Source organism: Canis lupus, chromosome 19, assembly GCF_011100685.1.
Source record: "Canis lupus familiaris isolate Mischka breed German Shepherd chromosome 19, alternate assembly UU_Cfam_GSD_1.0, whole genome shotgun sequence".
Taxonomy (NCBI): Eukaryota; Metazoa; Chordata; class Mammalia; order Carnivora; family Canidae; genus Canis; species Canis lupus.
The window spans coordinates 49,445,752-49,453,119 of NC_049240.1; the positions used below are offsets into that span (position 1 = coordinate 49,445,752).

The window sequence follows — 7,368 nt, forward strand, 5'->3', positions numbered from 1 at the left end:
ATGCTGAGTGTGGAGCCTGATTGGGACTCTGTGTCTCCCTCTCCGTCTGCCCCTCCCCACTCTCTAAATGTATATGTTATAAAGAATAGCTTTTCTTTATTCTTTAGAAAATCAGAAACCCATATCCTATTCACAGCAACCTTCTTGCCTTGATTCCTCTCTCCCTTCCTTCTTCTTTTCTTTCCTAAATTCCCTGGCCTAGCACTCAGCAATAATATATCCACCTTTACTGCTTAAAATAAATATGAAAACAAATAAACACAAGTGTTGTCAAATCTATTTGGAGGGATTGCATTTTTAACATTTGAAAATACAGCAAGCAAATGTTTTTGAATAATCCAGGAGTCCTTGTCTGCTTGGAAGCTGAATAAACCCTTAGATCATAATTTTTGTAGAGCCAAACCTAATATATCGCAGACTACATATTCCTGGAAATCTTTTAAAATGAGTATTATTTTTCATAAATTAAAGGCAATACGTTTGAAGTGTACTTACTTTTCTTGATAACTGATAAGAGCAACATCAAATATTTATTTAACATTTACTATTTGGGAGGCATTGTGTGCAGTGCTTTTTGTTCATTATATCCTTTATTCTGATAGCTATCATGGTCAGCACTATTATTTCTATTTTACAATTGAGAATATTAAGGTAAACAGATCTTAAATGATAATATATGCCTGCTTATCTATTAAATTGTAGAACCAAGATCGTGTCTCATGTATGTTTGTCCTATTTCAAAAGTCTCAAGGTGGTGCTTAACCATAACTCTATGAATTTCAGTAAGTAAAAGGAAATTCTGGATTCTATTCTCCCCATTGCCACATCTGCCGATTGCTATCTGCTGTGTACTGAGAGGGAACCAGTGTATTTCTTGTATTTCTCTCTCTGTTCCTCTCCCTGTTCTCTTTCTCTCTCTCTAAAATAAATAAATCAATCCTTAAAAAAAAAAAAAAAAGCTGTACCTCTCATAGTCTTTTCCACCTCCATTGCTGACAACAAAACTCACACCCTTAGCTTCTCTCACACTACATATCCCGTCCATGAGTAGATCTTGTTATCGATACTTTCTAAATCCATCTAGAACTCAACTGCTTCTTATCAGTCAGACCACACCCTGTCTGGGCCAAGACACCATCTTGTCCCATACCAATTACCATGATCACTGCCTCATCATTCTTGTTGCCTCTTGTCACCTTTGAGTCTATCCATGCAGGTGCCAGAGAGATGATTTTAAAACCTAAGACATACATATGTCTTCTCTTTTCAAAATCTTTCCATGACTTCCCATTTCCCACATAATAAAACCTCGCATACTTACTTTGATCCATAAGACCTTACAAATTTGACCACATCTCCTGTTCTATGTCTGCTCACTCCAGCCCGGTGCACAAACAACACTGGCCTATTTGTTGACATTTGCACGCACAAAGCAAGCTCCTATCTCAGTGCCTTTACACTTCCTGTTTCCCCTCTTTGGAAAGCTTTTCCCTCATTACTCACATGAGTAGCTCCATTAGTTTATAAGGTTATGTCAGAACACAGCCACTCCCACTTGTTTACATATTGTCCAGAACTGCTTTTGGGCTACGAGGGCAGAGCTGAGTAGTTGTGACAGGAACCATCTGGCCCATAAAGCCTGAAATATTTATTATCTGTCCCTTTACAGAAAAAAATTTGCCCACCCTGTTTTTTTCTCAGTGTTCATCACTATGTTGCATGCAAAACATTTTATATATTTGTTTCATTTTTGTCTGTCTCTTTTTCCATAATATAAGCTCCATGAGGGCAGCAGTTTTCAGCATTTTGTTTGTTGCTGTAGTTGCTGGTGCTAGAATAGCACTGGCACGTAGCACGTTCAATAACTATTTGCAGATGTGCAAAGAAATTTTCTGGGTGGCATATTCTGACTCTATGCTCTCAACTCATGTTTCTTGGAAATGCTAACATTCTTTATAAGTAACTCTCTGACTTACCTTATTCTCCCAAAGAAAACTTTATTTTGTTAATAATGGTAACGTTCATGGTGATGGTGATTGGTGGTCCATCAGCTTTGGATTAAGTCTAGATAAAAGTAATTTTTCTCTACAAGAATTTGAATTTTTTCAATTTATAGTCATGAATGAATTTGGTAAGAAAAGGTGCTATGTGCAACACTCAAAAGCAGAGTTGGGAGAGAGCAGGTAGGAAACGTTCTTGCTCTATTCATTATTAAAGCAAATATTTAGGAAAAGGTCATAAAGTCTTTCAAAATTCCTAGGCAAAATACATACTCCAGGTGTTATAGTTTTTTAAAGAAGTCCAGAACATGAAATAAGAAGGAGTAGGCTAGAGTCCTGGCTCTATTATATACCAACTGTATGAATCTGAGATGGGGATTACTAAAATATCCATATCACAGGGTTATTTTGAGCATTAGATGAAATGAATGTGATTTAACCTATTTTATCATAAATATTCAAGAGATGTAAGCTTAATCTGGAAAATCTGAGCTAATTTTACTAAAATCTAACAAATGTTACAACTTTATGGGCAACTCTGGGAAAATATTCTGGTAGACGTAAAGTTGATTTGGTGTCTTTCCAACCACTAGTACAGTGTTTCTTTCTTCCCACAGATCTTGATATGGTTTCATAGAAATTTGAAGTAAACTGACCTGGATTAACTCAGTTTATCCACTGACCAGCTCTGTTGTCTTCAGCAAGTTATTTAACATCTTTGAGACTCAATTTCTCCTTATGTAAAATGATGAAGACAATAATATCTACTTAACAATGTTCTGATGAGAATTAAGGGATTATATATAAAATACTAAACAGAGCATCTAGCATATTTCAAATTCTAAAATTTTAGTTCACCAAGGTCCTTCTCCCTTTCCCTATAATTCTTACTTCCTAGGGTTAATCATACAGCAGGTACATGCTACATGGTTTTAACACTCCTTAGCAACTTATCCTAGGCTTATAAAACAAGCCTATTAAAGAATCAGGTATAATATGTTCACACCCTATGTCCTGGACATTTTTATCTTGTTGGAATTTTGAAATTTCCACACATGCACGCATACACACACACATACACGAAAGCACAAATAAATTATTCTTTGATGATAAATTTTAGAACCCCGAGAAAAAATAATCCAAGAAAGAAAATATTTTCTTAATCTTTCAAATGATGTTATGTAGATATCACATAATTCTAGTATTGGGAACAGCTATTCCCTTGATACACATTTTTAGTAACATCCTGTGTTGCCCCCGCATTAGTTCAGTTTATAGTTTTTTTTTTGTTTTTTGTTTTTTTTCCTTGAGAGAGAGGAGAGAATTTCTAGGTTACTTTTGTTTTACTCTCTGAGTTAAAAAGGAAGTTGTGTTACTGTAAAATCTAAGTGCAGCTCCAAGAGACAATGAGACTATCCCCATGCCTCTACTCAGAGCTCTGAAATTCAGTGAGTTGGCCTATTTTAGAATTGAAACACAGAATCTGTGTTTTGTTTTCTTTGTTGCTGCTGTGTATGGACAGGACTGAGTCCAGTCCTTCGCTCAATGTGTCTGAGAACTCTTTCCTAGTGGAGCAGCCTCACCTAGCCACTTAAAAAAACATTTCTCTTTTTATTGGTGTTTCCAGTACTCATTATTTTACCTTTATCTACATTCTTCTGCATTTCATCTTTGTCTTTGATCAACCTGTACTTTGACCTCTTCCTAGTTTGAAAAAGTTTTATTCATAGACTTTTCCCACCTTTCCTAACCTTTCTCCGAGTCAGTTATTTTTCCAAAGGGTCAACAGCTATGGAATTCAGTATGCTAACTTCAAATAGTGACCTCTTTAAATAAACATTGCTAAAAGGAGTTGTTCAAAGGCAATTGTACGGTCTAAATAAAGCTGGGCTTAGTCAACCTTGGGAAGCAGTTAGAGTTTATCTTTCTCTTCCTCCTCTTCTATCAAAACATGGCTATCCTATGATCCATTTCCTTAGGGCTCTGCTTTTGCTGGTTGACACTAATGCTTAAATGTGCATTAATGTTATCCTAGCTTGCATTCTCAATTCTCTCTCATTATCAGAATTCGTTTACCATATTCCAAGGATATGAATATATTTTTAAAATGTGATTTAACACCTTTGTAATTGGGATAAATCTCACTAAGACTATCATGGTTAAATTGACAGTTTTTCCCCCCTCTTTTTAGTTGTATCTCAAACAATGCTGTTCTTCATCATTAATGACATTGTGAAAGAAGACAAAATTAGGGATTCCTAGGAAGTACAAGACATTTATTTGTTGAATTTTAGGCACAATAGGATCTTAATGTGAGTGTTAATTCTGGCCAGGAAGTAATATCCTTACTTCCTTCAAGCTCCACCTGTCATGTACACAACTGATGACTCCAGCTATAAAACGACCTGCCCAAAGTCCAAAAGGAGGATCTCAAAATTTAGTGGATGCTTGCACCTTGTATTGCAGGGCTTGGAAGGGCTGATATTACTTCCATAGGATACATTTCTATTATTCATAAAGATTCCAATGTAAGTAAAGAGAAGAAGCGGGTAGAGAGTGTGCTTCAGGGGAACTCTGACTATCCAGTTCTGCAGGAGGTAAGCAGAACTTCTAAAAGTATTTAAAAAAAAATTAAATAAAAAAAAGTATTAAATTAAAAAAAAATCTTTTCCATTCTTGATCCTTATTCTTAGCATTCGTTCATTTTTTGTTATGGCCATTTCATGTAATTTCTCTCTATAATAGTATTGGTATGACACTTTGTCAATGTGAAGGGGGCAGAATGAAAAGAAAATGAAACAATCTATTCAGTTTCCTCTCTTTTAATGACTTAATTTAACCATGTAGCATGTCCTCTACTCTTTTCCCAGCTATTACTTCATGACTCATAAATCTGGGAGGAATATTACCATCTGTACAATGTTGCCTGATACGGTCAAAATCACACTGCCACATCTTGTGTCTCTGATGGATCTACCTGGCCATGAAATCTGGAGACGACACCCTTCTTGGGGTGTAGGGACTGTGTGCTTGCAATGGGAAAAATTTGCCACTAGATGGCGATCTTGCAAATTAGCAACAGAACAGAAGCTCACTTCTCTTCAATTTAATTTTATGAGAAATAATAATAATAATTGTATAGTGAGATGCCAGAAATGTTTATTTTTCCCTAACATTTTAAACATTGTTTGTACCAAAATATAATTATCTTACATCATTAAATCTTAATTATTTAAGACTATAATTGAAATTAGAGAAATGGATTATAGGTTGAACTGTAGGTAGTCATCTTAAATTCTGGTTAAGACATCACACTGAGGGTTACTTTCTAGGCCATCACAAAATATATACTAAATCCTCTCTCAGATACAGGCCAAAATTTTCTGAATTTAATATTTTTCAGATATTTCTGGTGAGGTTAATCCATGGACCACATTTTGGTATGATTAGACTTGATCTTTATGGTTCCTCTGAATTTTAAGGGTAAATGTTTTCTAATCATTTGAATTTAAATACTGTCTCTAAATACATTCTCTCACACTCCCTCTAAGTTTTTATATAATGTACTAAAAACCTCTTGGCTAAATTAGAAATATTCTAGTACATCTGATTACCTTCACGAGTTTTGAAAATCTAGTTCGGCCTTATATGTAAGTTTGAGTGGCCAACAGACTTTCCAGGAACCAACAACTTTAGCTCTGTCTATGAAAATAGTTATGGCACTTCATGCTGAAGGAGAGAGGAGTGTCAGACCAATGTTGTAAAACCCACATTAAATGTATTATTCTCTTTATGTGTTTCTCTCTTAAACTAGACTCAGGAAACAAAACCCCAAGTTGCTGTTGAAATCATCTCCCTTTAAAAACAAACAAACATAATATTTTGCAATAGCTTTTTAAAATATAAATAACATAGTATTTCTACACATGTAGTCTGAACATTAGGTTGACTGAGCAACACATTTAAGGAATGCTTATCTGATCCATAATTGTTTACAGGGACCTGAGCCTAGGAAAATTTTACCCATTTTTCTTTTGATTTTGACTAAAAATCACCAAATATGTTTTTAGGTACTCAAGAATTACATTTCCTCCCCAGATACATCAAGCGTCCAATGTTGGCTAAATCCTAGTGTCTAGGGCCAATAGGAAAATTTGAGTTACACATAAGAAAGAAAAGTAGTCCCCAAGTCATTATAATCACCATTTATGTCATGTCTTATTTGTTTCTGCCTTCTCTGTGTAGTACTGCTTCTACCCAACCATTGGTTACTTTAATCTCTTGCCATCTCACCCTACCACGGTCTTCACACTCATATATATATATATATTTTTTTTTTTTCTTTTTTTTTCCCCACACTCATAGTTTGTCCTTCTCTTAGATTCCCCTTGATTTGGTCACACAGAAAACCAACATTTGTCACGGGAATCAAAAGATCCAGTTAGACCCTACGCAGCTACCATATTTAAAAAGTTGAAACTCATGTCATTTCCTTTTGGTTTCAGTTACAACTTCTGTAGTAATTTCTAGATATTTTCAAATTTTTCAGAAGAGATCTTACCCAACCATCAGTGAATAACATAAATCATAAGTGACATTTTTAAATTTAAATTAAAATGTTTTTTTCCGAAATTATAGTCTAGGTGATTTAAATATATAGCATCATAAAGAGAAAATTTTAAATTTAAGTGTTACCTTTGTGGCACTTATCGATTCACTCATTACATTACATCATTACTTGCTGTAGTGGAGTTCTCATTTTCATTTGTATTAAGTCACAAATTTCACAATAAATAAATAGAATTGTTGATTTCTAAATAAAATGGAACCTTTGGGCACAATGTGTAGTTCTTTAAAAAATATTTTTGTCTCTAGACTTGTTGAGATCTTGTTTCTGCTGCAGGATGTGGAAAGATAGGAGTACTGCTCCTATACTGAAAGAAATAAAAAAGCTGGACAAATAGCCGATTTGCAGGTTTTTATGAACCTAGGAGAAAACTGAGATTGCAAGACAAATAACTAACCAGAAAACTGGAGAGAGACAGTTGACTATAGGGGGAGACAAGATACAAGCATTTGCTTACCTATGGCAGATAGCACTGGACACCACTGGAAATGAACTAGAATAACTGTTAAATTGGAGGGGCAGAGTGCAGAATGATGGGAGGAGGTGAAGTTTTGGTGGGGGGGTAGAGCACAAATACAGGGAGGGGCATTCACACTCTAGCAGCCTTTTACTCCATGAAACACATCCGGCGCTAACACAGAAAAATGAGGAAGGGTCTGGAGACAGCTTCCCTCATACAGGTTGAGAAGGAAAGCAGACAGTGAAAATGGGGCAGGAAACAATTCCCTACTTCCACCCTTC

At 35.3% G+C, this 7,368-nt stretch overlaps 1 long non-coding RNA gene across 1 annotated transcript in view; it reads right to left on the reverse strand.

Moving 5' to 3' along the window:
* LOC111091077 overlaps positions 1-1,460 on the reverse strand; it is a 57,104-nt gene extending 55,644 nt beyond the window's left edge. Inside the window, exon 1 of the long non-coding RNA XR_005373830.1 lies at positions 1,322-1,460. This is a non-coding gene — a long non-coding RNA (uncharacterized LOC111091077). The remainder of the gene's footprint in view (positions 1-1,321) is intronic.
* Between the last annotated feature and the right edge of the window lie 5,908 nt (positions 1,461-7,368).